This window comes from Poecilia mexicana, unplaced genomic scaffold (genome assembly GCF_051168715.1).
Source record: "Poecilia mexicana isolate PSO_F unplaced genomic scaffold, ASM5116871v1 scaffold_10, whole genome shotgun sequence".
Lineage (NCBI taxonomy): Eukaryota > Metazoa > Chordata > Actinopteri > Cyprinodontiformes > Poeciliidae > Poecilia > Poecilia mexicana.
The window spans coordinates 32,580,766-32,597,284 of record NW_028263379.1 but is presented as its reverse complement, the minus strand read 5'-3'; the positions used below and the strand labels follow the sequence as shown (position 1 = coordinate 32,597,284).

Genomic DNA, 16,519 nt, shown 5'->3' with positions numbered 1-16,519 from the left:
CCCATGCTGTTAGTGATTCTATTCAATCGTTCAACCTTATTTTTCCTCAATATCTTTCCTAAAACCCATTTAGTACCATCTATGGTTCAATTACTGGTTGCCATCTTCAAAACACCAGGGCAAGAACATGCATGCAGTTATGTGTTGTAGGAAATAGACCTCCCTGAAAGGAGAAAAGTTGGAAAGAAAAAAAAAACAAACAAAAAAAAAACAGGAAAACATGACCACAGAAGCAAATCCACTCAGACCTGGTCTCCAAATTCAATTCTGAAGCAAAACTGTATCAGTAGATCCACAAGTCCACCACACTTTTCAGATGTTTTTTTTTTTTTCTTTTTTCTAATCCTTAACTTTATAAACCATGTATCCCATATAATTGTCAATCTATTGGAAAAAAAAAAGGAATACACTGACATATGTGGTTATTTACTTTCTTACATTTATTAAGCTCCTGCACTGGACTTTCTTTTTTTTTCTCTCTAGTTGTATGTCTGAATGTTTTAGCACGTTGAATTCTCTCATTACTGAAATCATCAGTACAGACAAAGTTTCAAAAAATGAACATTTATCATTTTCATATTGTTTTTTCTTGTAAGCTAACAAGTGAACCATTCTTTATAATAAATCCCTCTAGTCAATATGTCATCACCAACAGTTTACTTCATTAGGATGAAAAAGTTGATTGGGCAGTTTAGCTGAAATGTTAATTTAGTAGATTTCTTTTATTACCTCAGAGGCAGGACTTTGATTAGACCCTAGCCTGCTAATGACCACACAGCAAACTTCTTTCTGCTTTTTCTGATGTAAGTTTTTGCATCAGTGAAATAAGAACATGTTTAGTTTACGGGCACGGATGTACTTGCAGCCAGACCCGAGTCATACAGGACACAAACTTTCATTTTTGTTACCTTCTCCCTTTTGCAAGTAATAAGTTATTTTTTTAAAAGTAGTTGACAGTCTTTTTTTTTTTGCTCGTCAATATGTGATCGCAGTAAAGTCAGAAACACAAGCATTATGCTAACAAAGTATTTTTTTCTCTCTCTACTAAAATGTACGATCTTTCAAATTCATCTATGTTGTGAATTCGTACTGTTAAATTCTGTGCTGTGTAATCGAAAAGATGGTGACCAAAAAACCCTGCAAGACATGTTTTTGACAACCTTGATTTAAGTTTTAACTCTGTCTGCTAGGAAGGGTCCAGTGAACATTTTAGTTTATTTTCAGTTGCATCTGTTTGACTTTCCACAAAGAAAATTTTTGTAGTCCTCAACTTGATGAAGTGTGGAAATGAGTTAAGCATGAAAATCAAGGAATGTTCAAACTGTTTAAATCATGATTTCAGCAAATGGTCTTCACTGCACATCAATGTGAAAAAATATATTTTTTTCTTTCAATGTTTGTTGCACAAATTCACATACTACCTGTTCACTAATGTTCACCAACAGACAGTTCACCTCTTGTAATTGATAAGCTTATAAATGATCAATGTTATCCTTTCAGTTCCCTTCCAGTGAGGCAGTGCTTCACTGGGAGGGAACTGTCAGTCTCAAGCAGAAGATGTTAAATGATTAGCAATGTTTTATAGGTTGATGAAAGCAAAGATTGGTATTTTTTGGTAACATCAAAAGTTCATTGTTGAGGCAAACAGAAAATCCAGCTTATTGTAGTTTACTATAAACTTGGACTGAAATCCCCCTTGACAAATTTGGAAAAAAAAAATTCAGCTAAAGTGGGTGGTGCTTTAAGGCACAGAGTGACTCAGCCAAATCACATAGTGACTCAGCAAGTGTTGGGAGTTAAGCAAGGCTGTAGTAAGCGCTGTTACCAACTCGGCACTTTATTATAGTTTTCTCCAAGTAGCTAGCATTTGGAGAAAACCTCAACATGTGCAAAACTGAGAAACTCCATCGATCAACCAGCTGTGCATTGAAGTATGTCACTGGAGATTTGTTCTCCTGCCCTCGGGATGAATCCTTGGCCCACTGCATCAGTGAAGACTGTCACATGGGAGCAGGCATAGCGGTGATGTTCAAGAAGAAGTTTGGCCGAGTCTCAGAGTTAAAGGAGCAGAATGAGTCAGACTAGTCTTTGTTTGGTAAAAAATGTTTCATGCTTATGCACTTCATTCAAATGTCTGATTTCAACATCAAGTGCTAACTCATGTCCTGTTTTGCATTTTTAATGTATGTCCTAACAGAGAAGCTGCCAGGGCAGTGTGCTGTCCTGCCACATGATCAACGTTTCATCTACTATCTGGTAAATATACCACGGTCAATTTTACTGCATAGGACCAAAGTTGGTTCATTATTCAGTCTGGTAACTGTACATTTCCTATTATTTGTCTTAGATCACAAAGACAAAAGCCAGCCAGAAACCGACATATGTCGGCCTGAGACAGAGTCTGGAAGACATGAAGTCTCACTGCTTCCAAAATGGTGTCAATAGGATATCAATACCCCGGTTTGTAGAAACTACTGTGGATACATAAGTATAATAAGTACCCTTCATTCTTCTTCTTTATTGGGAATAATTGTTTGTATCGTGTCTCTCTCTCAGAATTGGTTGTGGCCTGGACCAGCTGCAGTGGTCAAAGGTGTCAAAGATCCTGGAACAAGTCTTAAAAGAGACAAATATCTCTATCACTGTGTACAGCCTGCCCTGCGTTGGGTCAAAATAGCAGATGCATGCCATGTAGTACATTTTTCATTGTTTCTTTTGCTTAAAATCATTTATAATCTTATAAATTATGAATGAAATCAACACTCCTTAAACAGTTTTAAGGAAACAATAACTAAGGAAACTATAAAACCCTCCCCATAAGATGTTTAGACGCAAAACTTTTAACATCCCATTGATGTAAAATAAACAAATGAGGGTGGAAAACGGGTAAATACAACATTGTGTCCTTTTTCACCACTCATATCAGAATATAGTTAAACTCATATTACCTTCATGGTGAAATAATTTATGTATTTTTTCCTGAAACATAGAATTCATATTCACTAGATATAGAAACTTCTGAAGCACTTTTATCGAAGGAATAAAAGCGATATTGTTCAAATAAAAGTACCACGATGAAAATTCTGTTTCCTGCCATTGATTCATATAAGACGCAAAAAAAAAAACTTATTGCAAACTCTGATGTTGCACTCTGTCACTAATTTTTTTATTCTAAAATTATAGGGTTGTTGAAAATGAAACTTTCCTATAAATATGTAAATTGAAATTGTGAAAGAGTTTGCTCCTCTATTTCCTGACCCAAATTAAGGAACAAAAATATTTTCACAAGGTTTTTTGTCATGACTTTATTTTGATTCATAAGCTTGTTTTTAGACTTTTTAGACTGTGTGTTCTGTAAATTATGTTGTAAATTATGTTGTGTCTTTGAAAATTGCTTTGTAAATAAAACTTAAGATCATGGTTTCTGACAACAGCTTCTTATTGTTGCGAGGGATGACCTGTACTTGCTCAGACCAGGCTGCAGTATGTGAGAAATGTATTGGAAAACATTTTTTAAAAATTCTTAGGTTCTTTTGCCTCAAAAAATGAACTTTAGTGCTACATGTAACCCTTGTTTAGACATGAGTCTATACACAACACTGGTTAACACCAATCAACATGGTCTAAAAGTGATCTAAGTTTACGCTTAAAAGTTACAAGGTTTACCATAGAACTTCAGTAGGTCATGCAAAAAGTATCAAATAGCATGTCATTTGATTCAGTGTGGAAAAATGATGATGTATTTACAGCAGCCCAGAAAAAGGCAGAGCTACCTTCTGTCTCTAGACAATATAGACTTTCCTGAAATACACACTTTCTTCTTTTTGATAGATTATAAATTGTGTTTTCAGGATGAGCAAAAGATAAGTATAAAAATCAGCAACCATCCCTCAACTGATTTTTGCTGTAAGTTTTTTTTCTTTTTTAGCTCATGCACACTTATAAAGTAATAAATTAAACATGAAAGAAAATTATCTAAAAATATATATGATGCACTTACATCAAGTTTTTCTTTTCCTCTGACATGCAGAGACTGTAACATTAATAAAAGTAAGAAAAAATACAGAATGCAATAGTCAGGCAAAGGTGTCATACACCTTCCTCTGTATTTTATTTGTACAAATTATCTCCTCATTTATGTCCTATAGACAGTTGTTGTGCAGTTCATTGATAAAGAACACATCCTGATTGAACTTTCAAAAGAACAGAGACTTTGTCTATTGGAGTGAGCAGTTACTTGGTGCACCAACAGTTGTTTAAAGATAAGCCACCAGCCAGTCAGAGATAGTCAGTAGCTGGTCCTAATGGAGGAACACCCATTTTTCAGTGGCAGCAGGATCCCAATGTGTAATTTAAGAACTGTGGGGGAAGGACAGTCTACACCTCTAGCAGTATGGTACACAAACTACCATTTGAAGTAACTAGAGCTAATAAAAATGTGCTGCAAATTTCCTTCAAAGACAAAATTTGTTTTGAACAGAATAGAGAAATCTACATTACAAGATTATCACCATCCTGCATAAAAGTGTAAGTCTTCAGCCTTAAACAGATGTTCACATAGCAAACATTATTTTGTATAACTATAACAGATTCACATTTAAGATCATCTCTGGTGTCTGGTGTAATAGATCACCTTGGCTTTTTGGAAACATTATTAAATTAAAGAATTAACCAAAAAAAAATTTTCACTTCACTAAAATGTGCTGTTTTGTGTTCATCATTAAAATAAAACCAAATAAAATGCACCACATTGCAAAAACTTGCAAAAGTTTTTCACACCAAGTCCTGCAATGTAACAGGACTTTACAGTAGGTGTCAAACACCTCACACTGTCACCCATAGTAGAAAAATAGAAAAGGAAAAGTTAATCTGCTAAAGACTGATTGTGTGTAAATTTTAGATGAACCACAAGCAGTTTCATTTTTTTATCAGACGGGAGAGCAAACTGCAGTTTGACTAAAGTGAGATTCTCAACTATGAGATTATTTTTTCACATTGATGTGCAGTGAAGACCATTTGCTGAAATCATGATTTAAACAGTTTGAACATTCCTTGATTTTCATGCTTAACTCATTTCCACACTTCATCAAGTTGAGGACTACAAAAATTTTCTTTGTGGAAAGTCAAACAGATGCAACTGAAAATAAACTAAAATGTTCACTGGACCCTTCCTAGCAGACAGAGTTAAAACTTAAATCAAGGTTGTCAAAAACATGTCTTGCAGGGTTTTTTGGTCACCATCTTTTCGATTACACAGCACAGAATTTAACAGTACGAATTCACAACATAGATGAATTTGAAAGATCGTACATTTTAGTAGAGAGAGAAAAAAATACTTTGTTAGCATAATGCTTGTGTTTCTGACTTTACTGCGATCACATATTGACGAGCAAAAAAAAAAAGACTGTCAACTACTTTTAAAAAAATAACTTATTACTTGCAAAAGGGAGAAGGTAACAAAAATGAAAGTTTGTGTCCTGTATGACTCGGGTCTGGCTGCAAGTACATCCGTGCCCGTAAACTAAACATGTTCTTATTTCACTGATGCAAAAACTTACATCAGAAAAAGCAGAAAGAAGTTTGCTGTGTGGTCATTAGCAGGCTAGGGTCTAATCAAAGTCCTGCCTCTGAGGTAATAAAAGAAATCTACTAAATTAACATTTCAGCTAAACTGCCCAATCAACTTTTTCATCCTAATGAAGTAAACTGTTGGTGATGACATATTGACTAGAGGGATTTATTATAAAGAATGGTTCACTTGTTAGCTTACAAGAAAAAACAATATGAAAATGATAAATGTTCATTTTTTGAAACTTTGTCTGTACTGATGATTTCAGTAATGAGAGAATTCAACGTGCTAAAACATTCAGACATACAACTAGAGAGAAAAAAAAAGAAAGTCCAGTGCAGGAGCTTAATAAATGTAAGAAAGTAAATAACCACATATGTCAGTGTATTCCTTTTTTTTTTCCAATAGATTGACAATTATATGGGATACATGGTTTATAAAGTTAAGGATTAGAAAAAAGAAAAAAAAAAAAACATCTGAAAAGTGTGGTGGACTTGTGGATCTACTGATACAGTTTTGCTTCAGAATTGAATTTGGAGACCAGGTCTGAGTGGATTTGCTTCTGTGGTCATGTTTTCCTGTTTTTTTTTTGTTTGTTTTTTTTTTCTTTCCAACTTTTCTCCTTTCAGGGAGGTCTATTTCCTACAACACATAACTGCATGCATGTTCTTGCCCTGGTGTTTTGAAGATGGCAACCAGTAATTGAACCATAGATGGTACTAAATGGGTTTTAGGAAAGATATTGAGGAAAAATAAGGTTGAACGATTGAATAGAATCACTAACAGCATGGGCAATGCATAATCAGACAGGATGATAAAAATGTCCCTCATATGTCTTGTGCAGGTATCGGTAGATGTAGTGTAAACGTAGTAGAGGTCAGGCTTGTTTCAGTCAGAAAAAAACAACTAAATATTAAAATAGTTTTCCATAAACTAATATTGAATAAGAGACTCTTCTTTTTTTGTGTGTGTTTAAGCCTGACACACATGAACAAAAGGATTTTTATTAAAGCTGGTTCATTTTGGTTTACGATGAAATGCACAAAGCTAATCTTTAATTATGCATTTATTTTTATATGGGCTCAGGTTTGACTAGAGGCCAAGCTATCAAACTTCCACTCAATCCTGTCATTCTTATGCGCTGTCCTAATCTCTATGAAAAAGTTTGTTCTTTAATCATGTGCTAGTGCTACGGTGTTTTGTTTTTTTTTTTCATTTCCTTTGGTATCTCTAGATAGGAGAGGAGTTTAAAATGATAAATAGAAAACTACCTGACAGAAGGAAAACAAAACTAAAGACATGGTAAGCAATTCTAACTTGCTGATTAACCTGTACTAATATTAATAATTTTGTACATGTTTGATGGCTTAGTAAATACTTGTTGAGTTAGGGAACAGTAGAACCAGATTTCCTTGACTGTTTTTTTAAATAAGCAACAGCTTAAAGTGACTGTGGGAGACAGGCTGCTGAGTTATCTGATACAAGCCGAGTGCAGCACAGAGAAAGAAACAGCAAAAACTTGTTCATAAGCTATAGTAATAATTGTAACAGTATGCTTGTCTTATTATTATTCTAAAATGTATTGATGGTTGACAGTTTACTGGTTCCACATATCTTTGACTTTTACTATTTCCCATCCCTAGCAGGGGTAAAGTGACCGTTGCAGAGGTACTGTTGGTTTATCTGATGCAGGTTGAGCTCAGCAGCTGGAGCTGCACAGAGAAAGAAAAGCTCTCAAAGTTAAACATATGGATCAGTTGTCCACAAAATTAACCCATTCTCTTATTTAAATTGTAACTTTTTAAAAAATTTACTATAAAAACAAAAATATTAGTCAATAAAATACTTGACAATTTAGTAGATAATGACTCGAAATTATTTTGGACCTTCATTCACCCCGAGCCAAGTTGGTTGGCTGAAGTGACAGAGTGGAGGACGGTTCATCAGATACCAGCTGAGAGCAGCACAGAGAAAGAAACGGTGAGGAAGTTAAACACAGATACATTTTTGTTTATGAAATAAACTATTCTCTTTTTTTATTATGATTTGAAATTAATATAACAATTAACATGATTTATTAAATGCTTAACTATTGAGTAGATAGTGACTATAATTTCCTTGACCTTAATTTCTTCATCAACCTTGACTGGGATGAAGTGACTGAGAGTGGATCCAGGTTTTGGAGGTGGAGATAAAAGTTCTTTGTTGGATTAAATTTATATGAATGAAGCAAAAAAAAAAAAAAAAATAAATAAATAAATAAAAAAAAATAGAGAGGAAACTTTGTCCAATTGTCATGATTTTCTTCTTGGGGTGATGCATGGAGCAGGTGGTGGGATTCCCATCTGATTGTTTTTGGATCTTCAAGCAGTTGAGTTGGATGTTAGCAGACTAGCTTCTCCACCTCACTTCACAACCTGCTGCCTTTTGTCTTCAGGTTTTCTCTTTCACAAAAAAAGGCGGACTTCTGGGAAGCATCCAATTTATGGACTGGAATTGAATAGACCGAGCCTGGAGTCTGACAGAGAAGGGAGGTCCCACTGGACAACACCGGGTGGTGGTGGTTTTTCCCACACCGGATGAAGGAGCTTCAGCAGAGTGGGATTCATTGGAATCAGGCGGAGCATGCTGGGAGTCCTGGAAGGTGGGAATCTCGTGCTGAATCGAGGATTCGAACGCTGCTGATGGAGGTAAGACCAGATTTGTATCCAGGAGTGCAGAGGATGGAGCATCAGCCATGGAGCAGGGCCTCATGATGGTTTGTCCATCTGTAGTCTGTGAGGTTGGAGCAGATGAGCCACATGGTAGTCGATTGGTTTCCTGATGTCTTCTCTTTTGAGGCTTTTCTCTTTTAATGCGAACCATTTTTTGTTTGTTTGTTTGTTTGTTTTCTGTGAGATCAAAGTGGAACTTCCTCTAACAAATGCAACAAGTAGAATGACAGGGCCTCCGAAAAATTATTTAAAGCAGAAAAACAGAAATCCCACCCCTTTATCTCTATTGGCTGATTCATAAAAGTGGGCTGGGGCATCTGCCAGGAGCAGGAAGATAAAAGCAGTTGGGGGTGGAGTCTATCTGTGTGAGGAGGAGTTGCATTGGTATAACTGGGTCAAAAGTCACAAAGAGGGCCTGACCCCTTATTAACCATTTGATATAAAAAAGAATGTTCCAGAATGCTGCCTGCTTTACATTGATAAGAACTTGATTTTATATGATGCAAGAGAGAAGGTTCCAGAATGCTGCCTGCTTTACATTGATATCAACTTAATTTTATATGATGCAAGAGAGAGAATATTCCAGAATGCTGTCTGTTTTATTTTGATAAGAACTTGATTTATATGATATAAAAGAGAAGGTTCCAGAATGCTGCCTGTTTTATTTTGATAAGAACTTAATTTTATATGATGCAAGAGAGAGAAGGTTCCAGAATGCTGCCTGTTTTATTTTGATAAGAACTTAATTTTAATCAAAACATATGTTTTTATACGATAAGCATTTTATGACGCAGATTTAACGGTCGTTTTATACGATAAGCATTTTATGACGCAGATTTAACAGGTGTTTGTGTGCGATAACATCGATTTTGATTTGGGCGTGGCATTTTAATCCATCAAACTCGATTAATTAAAATTTGACACAAAGTAGTACCATTAGTTTTTCACCATCATCCCATGTTTCCAAGTCTCATTGTGAGATTTCCTTTACAGATTTCCTTTACTTTCTTAAGGTCTTTCTATTACCAACTAGTCTTCTCAGTCTAAACACCAACATTGCTCATTTTCAAATCTAGGCTTCTGAATATTGGGCCCCATCTTTCTTATTCTTTTTATTATCTTGAAAAGTGTGTGGAGATTAATCTGCAAAATTTCATAGTTTCTCTGCTGTTATTTTTTCAGTATCTGCAGACATCTAGGTCATCCAGAACATCCTGAAGGAAGCAGAGGGTTCTGTCTCTGGGTAATGAGGGGAGGCACAAGACAGGGACATTATTAGATAGAAGATGAAAGCAGCACTGCTGATTTAGTAAACATCCATATCATAAATAAACACAAAGAGAGATTAGGCTGAATGCAAACATATCAAAACCAACAGCAGCAGGTACATCACTGCAGTGCAAAGTAGAAAACAAAAGTGGAGCAGGAGTTACTTCCTGAGAGCCTGAAGGCAACAACAAATCACCTCCATCAGAGTGCTTCTAGTCAGGGTGTGTGTGTGTGTGCGTGGGTGTGTGTGTGTGTGTGGGGGTGTGTGTGTGTGCGTGTGTGTGTGTGTGTGTGTGTGTAAGAAAAAGGAGTGAGTTGCACAGAAAGCAGGTTTACTGAGTTCAGACTTCAAGAACATATTTATCATTCCGCTGCCCAGACCAGAAATTAAAAAGGTTGAGGTGGCAGAATAGAAACGCTCATTAACCAGAGGAACCCCTTCTGCTTCTTAGCCAATTAAAATGGTTCCAGTCAGAGCTGGCCCAGCATTGTATGGGGCCCAGAGCAGAACTTAATTTGGGGCCCCTCTTCCTGTTTGGAACATCAACCATCACTAATGGTTTTTACAGGACAGAGTTGGAGGAGTCTGGGAGAGGAGGGACGAGTTTGACTGCATGGGTGTAAAAGCCCAAGCAAGCGGACTATACAGGGCTGGTGAATAATCACTAATGATTTACTAATACAACAATCAATGAAAATTATTGCTTGCATTTGCTAAAGTTAACTTGCTAATGCATTACATTAAAGATCTGCTGTTGTTGTATCAACCTTACAAACTTCTCAGGTCTTGTGGTTCTGGTTCTGCTCTGCATCCCCAGAACCAAACCGAATTCAGCTTCCATGCACCACGAATCTGGAACAGAGTTCTGAAAAATAAGAAAACTGTCGAAACACTGAATTCCTTTAAATCAAGAATAAAAACACACCAGTTTAGAGCTGCTTAATAAACATTATAAATAAAACATTAATCAACATATTAATGTGATGGCACTTGACAAATGTAATGCTTCAATTGTTGACAGTGTGTTTCTATCGCTGTATTTTTTGTGTTTTTATAATGTAATGCACTTTAAAGTGTAATGCACTTTGTTACTGAAATTTGCTATACAAATAAACTTGATAGATTGATTGATTAATACCTTTGATTAAAACATTGCTGAAACTGTCAAATTTCACTTGAGCAATATTCTCTTTCTCAATAAGGACATATAAATGTTTTAGATATATGGTCTTACTTAAAATCCAGGCTTTCATTCGAGGCCCCCAATGGCTTAACCTTTGACTGGTGTAACCCACGTGACCGCCACGCCCCAACCACCTTCCCTTTAAGCCGTCCCTTTAACAGCTGGGACCCTCGTGTATTTCCGGGTTTCCACTGTGCTGCTGCTCACTGTTGGTTGTGGCGTCGGTTGTTAATAAAACAATCTCAAATCTCCAACTCGACTCATCGCTGAACGAATTCATCCCTAAAACTCGAGGATCTGCGGTGAGTTAAGTACCATCTGAACTTGACGTTGTATCAGCAATACTAGCGCCGCTAATATATCCGCTGCAATACTCACCAGGTTGGGCTTTGTTGATGCCTGGTTTACCTTCTGATGAGAACAAGTAACATCCACTTCCTCAGACAATCCGTTACTCGACGGTGAGTAAATATTCATCCATATATGATGGGGCGTTATTTCCGCTGTGCGCCGCCGGTTAGCATTAGCTACCAACTCGACAATCAGTTGCTACATCAGCTCAGTCCACTTACTAATTACTTACTTAATAAAAAGTCACACTGTTAAAGCCGAATTAAAGGCCACACCTTTAATATTTAAAGGCTTCTCTTTCAACTTTAGATTTGATTATTTTTCATGATTTCTTTGTTTATTGTTGTATTTCATGCTGGTGCATCAATGAAGTCTGGTACCTAATATGATTTTGTTTGTAGCTACTTTGATCAATCACATTCTTAAAGTTGATTGATTTGATTTATTATTAGCTGTTTGTAGCGACTGCTAATTACTTTGAGAAATTTTGAACTTGAATTATGAAGTGCACTTTTCTTTTAAAAGAACTTTTTTCTTATTTTTATAAAATATGAAGTGGTTGTCAATACATAGCAGTATGTATTTGTTTTTTTTTTCCCATTTAGCTTATATAAATATAACATTTATATATGAACTTAATGTATGTTTTCTGGCCTTTTAGGTCAGGTTTTTTTCTCCCCCTTCATCGACTTGCTTGATGACGGAGGATGGCGGGCTACCCACACACCACCTGGTGGTAGGAAAAAGAAAGACACTCTCCACACAGGAAAACCAAAAGACACTTTTCACACAGGAAAACCAAAAGACACTCTCCACACAGGAAAACCAAACGACACTTTTCACACAGGAAAACCAAACAACACTTTCCATACAGGAAACAAAATAAACTCTAAGGGAGTATCTAAAGGAAAAGAACAATTCTCCCGTTGCTCTTGGACTTTTGAACTACATTTGGTTTTGAAGTATTATTGATTATTTCTTTGTTGGTTTGTTTTTTCCCCTCCTTGTTTCTTTTGAACAATTTATTTTTGTTTAGTTTTTGCTGTTATTATTATTATTATTATTATTATTATTATTATTATTATTGTCATTATTATTATCATTATTATTTCCACTGCAATAAATAGCAATATAAACAAAGCTCTTTGCATCAGTTGCATCAATTATCCACCCAATCATGACTCCATGCCGTACCTATTTCTGATTTTACAAAGTGGTTAACACTAAGCCTTGCAGTCAGACCTGCGCATTTAATAAGAGCGTTACACTGGCTCTGGTTCCAGTTGGCCGGTTTTCAAAATCTGAGGTACCACACACATGACAATTAAAAAAACCTTAGGTATGATACGTTTGGTTGTGTAGTATGTGATGTCGACCCACATGGCAGGAGCAATACAACACACAAACCGTTTTTACTCAACATGGTTGGGAAATTTTTTGAATCCTCTGGAGAACCAATGGAAGTTCAGAGTAAACAAACATGGCAGACTAGGAAGAAGCAATGGAGACAGTTTGTGGCCCATGTTTTGACAGAGAAAAAAATTATACTAAGATGATGTCTGTGACGTCCGTCTGAATTTCTGGTGCGCCATGACAGTTATTGTGTCTTCTTTTTTTAAAAATTACCTCAGTATTTCTGTCAGTTTGCTTTCTGATTGGCTATGCATCACATTGAACAGGCCATGTTGTCATTGGTCCTCGGGACATCATTAACTTACTAAGACTAATACCACACATCCTGCAGTATCATGCCAACACATTCAAACATGTTGAATATCCCACTCCAAAGCGCTCCAAACATCTTTCTGAGTGGACTAGATGTCTTGACTCTCCGCACGTGGCAGGAATATCTTGCATCTCTTATCTTAAGAACTGTCATAATATTTGGAGCATTCTTAAAATTGTCAGAAGGGGAACCACCATATCCCCAAAGATACCAAACACTGCTTCATGTTTGTCATACAGCCTTTGGTTGAATTGGCGGTTGTGGCAAACAACCAAAAACCAAGGCGCCAGATTTTTTGTTTGACTGTTTCATGACAAGCAATTTTGCCAAAGCTGCTTGATACTCATAGAGCCTCAACCTGTGTGGCAGTTTGGGTTTTACTCCAAAACATGGAGAAGTGGAGACAAATTCTTAATACTTCCTGCTTACAGCTGTTGCATGTAGGGAATTATCTAAAAGTGACTCAAAATAAGAACTTTTATTTATTGAACTTCATTAACTTACTAAGACTAAGACTATTGGTCAATTCAATATTGCTAGCCACAGCCTTTTAATGTTGGTAAATAGAAACTACTATGAGTAGATAGATGGCCTCATGAAGTTGACAGACATTAGCATTCCTTTTGTAAATTTTTTTTTGTAGATATTTGAGAATCTACACATTTATGTCTGAGTCTGTATGTGCCTGTGGGTTATAGAAAGTCTGTAATAATTTTAAAACTTGTGCACCAAATTCTTGTATATCATATCGCTGCAGGCGCATATTCCATAGCTACTCCACCCTACAAGAGGAACAGCTCAAACAAACCGCAAAAAAAGATCCAAAGGAATGACAGGTCAAGAGTGCGCAAAATAAATAGATTCTGTCTGGAATTCAGTATTACTGAAGACAAATGAAATCATCTAGAAGCTGTACTGGGCCAGGTTTGGTCACTTCTGCAACTTCTTAATGATGAAACAAAGAAGCAGTTTAGCTTGGCAGCACTTCTGAATGGCCACAGCAATTAAAGCAGTGATGGTGAAATAACTACCTAAACCAGAGGGAATATGTGTGAGCTCTCCAAGGTAGATGTTCAGTTTTTACTCTGATTGGTTGCACTTCCCTACTGGACCTTTGAGAGACCCCTAAATATGGCCTGTTGGCATGCTTGCTTCTTTCTTTCTCTGCTGGAATTCATATTTATATATATATGTGTGTGTGTGTGTGTGTGTGTGTTTACACTGCTCTCCACTCCAGGGAGCAGCTAGCAATCCAGGCTAAAGATCCCTGGCTTTGAGGATCGATCTGTCCCTTTGCCTCCATCAGTCTGCCTTTAATACTTAATGAGAAAAGCTGTTTGATGAATGTGAGCCACCATGCTCCCAGAGTGATCTATTAGTGCTGCTTTACATTCTTCTATAGGTCTCACACCAAACCACACGCACATACACCTAATCTCTCTCTTTGCATCATATGGGAGTTATGCAAGTCATCATTATTAAAGGCTGTTTGGTTGGATCTTACTCTGTCTCACTACCAGGACAACAGAAATGTCCAGCTGCTAGATCTTCAAGACTCCAGTTTCACTAATTGTGACTTTGCTGGAAAATTTTTCCCACTCAGAAAAGACAAAGACAAACAAAACAAAAAGATAACCTCTCTCTTTTGAATTAGCATGCCAACTTTGCGGTGGAAATTACTGCCTCAGTAAGGTGCACGGTGTCTGGGATCGTTCCCAACTGTCTCACATCTGACTGGTCAGCCGACAGCAAAGGGATGGGGGCCAGGGGGTGCACGTCCATGTCATCCACTTTTCAGAAGATGTCAAGACTGTCACGGCTCATATTATCATAATTGGTAGTTCCCACTCAGAGGAAGGAAGGGACAAAGAGGCTAAGGGCGCAAGAGGAGACAGACAGCCCAGGGAGTTGGGGAGTGTCATACAGGAGAGGACAGGCAGAGGCGGGAAGACAGAAAGCCAAAAGGAGAACAGGAGCGAGATTCTTAAGACAACACAAGAAGAGCTGGCCTGACATTTAGATTGTCAGTTTTCTAAAAGATTTATAAGGGGTCTCGCATTAGAGAGGAGAATCACATCCCACTGCAGAGTGCTCCCAGCCAATACATTCTGCCCAGGGGGGCCAATTCAGGGTTAGACATATTTATATGGCGGCCCCCATTTATTCTGCAGGACTCACTGAGAATTCTGCAGTGACTATGTTTCAGATTTGCTCTTGGAAGATGTCAGGTGGCTTTTGACAGCATATGTAGAAGAAATCAGAGCACTATGAGGATACAGTCTGCAAACATTCTTAAAGGTTTTATGTGTAGCAGCATAAATGGTGCGCTGCCACTTTAAGGCCAATTTCAGCTGCTGCATATAAGCAAGCCTTCACCTGTCATGAGGCTGCTTGCGTCGTGACGTCAACCAAATCTGCTTCCTGTGTTTGCACTGTTCTGGGTAAGCGTGACTGTTTTATCGTTTGTCGGCTTTAATAATGGCTATTAATACTAATTGGTTTATCTGCTTAGCCTCCTTTGCTGCACCTCCAATATTTGGACCGATCTGTCCGTTCATTCATTTGCTGACAGGAAGGTAAGGGCTTAGCGTGGCTAAGTAACGTCTACCCCATGTAAACAAAACCTTCACATAGCGTTTTCTTACAGTTGCACTGCATCTAGGCGGAATTGGGGATCTGATTATTTGGCAGTGCAGTCATTTATCAGGTCACAGGTAAGCAGCTGCTGCAAGTTATGTTTTTGTTAGCAGTTGTATTAATAATTTGCTCTATTCTTTTTAGCCTTCTAACTCATCAGCATTGCACCTGGAGTGACACTTGCTGCTGTTTTGCCTACTTATAAATTGTTTTAAAATACTAATCTGCACTTTCCTTGGGGATAAAGTGCAACATTGTAGGGCTATTGTATCACTGTTTTACTTGTATTGTTTCATTTTCTTGTCTGTCTTTTAGGGACTGAGGCTTCTGTGGTGGCGGTGGTGACCCCTGGTGGCGGTGTCTTGTCTTGTGTGTTTTGTTGGAGCACCTTTTTCTTTTGTTTGCTGTGTTTTGTAGTGTCCAGGGTGGTCCCCTTTTTTTCTGCACTGGATGTTGCCCCTTCCCTCACTACTTCCCCCATCGGTAAGCCTCAGTTTCCTTTGAAATTTAGACATTTTATTATCTTGTCAAATGCATTCACTGTTTTAACCATTCAATTTCAGATTATTGGAAATTAAAGATATTTTGAAGTTTAATAAATTTTGTATAACTTTCTGAATCTTGTCTCCTCATTTCCAATAGAACTTACCTGTGTCCTTACTACATTATATTTTCCTGGATTTATTCCAGGTGGCGTTGTTGGTCATCGTAACCTTTAATATTTTGTATTTGGGTTCATACTAAGAAAATCCACCCCCCAGGTTGCCACAAATGTTTGGCACAAACAAAAACTGAAATAACCACTTAATTGCCACCCTCAAAACACTAACAGCTAAGGGCAAAGATTCCCATCACTTGAAGTATTGCTATTTACATTTACATATTTTATTTACAATACAGGATTCCACATGAATCAGAATCTTCATACACGTTTGTGTACATCAGCAGAAATGTCGTTAATTTGGGTTTAAACAAATATTTTTAGTAGCCCTTTCCTACACTCTTTAAAACAAGAATTTGATTCACAATTTTCAATGCATTATGGCTTTTGCAGTCAGTTATGCATTAC

General features: G+C 37.1%; 2 long non-coding RNA genes across 2 annotated transcripts; both read left to right on the top strand.

Annotated features, from left to right (window-relative positions):
- The first annotated feature begins 2,346 nt into the window (after positions 1–2,346).
- On the top strand, positions 2,347–5,386 carry LOC148157534 (uncharacterized). Its single transcript, XR_015764523.1, has 2 exons — positions 2,347–2,460; positions 2,557–5,386. It is a non-coding gene; the product is annotated as an uncharacterized LOC148157534 (long non-coding RNA).
- Positions 5,387–15,063: 9,677 nt separating this feature from the next.
- On the top strand, positions 15,064–16,069 carry LOC148157533 (uncharacterized). The gene is made up of 2 exons (XR_015764383.1): positions 15,064–15,389; positions 15,461–16,069. It is a non-coding gene; the product is annotated as an uncharacterized LOC148157533 (long non-coding RNA).
- The last annotated feature ends 450 nt before the right edge of the window (positions 16,070–16,519 follow it).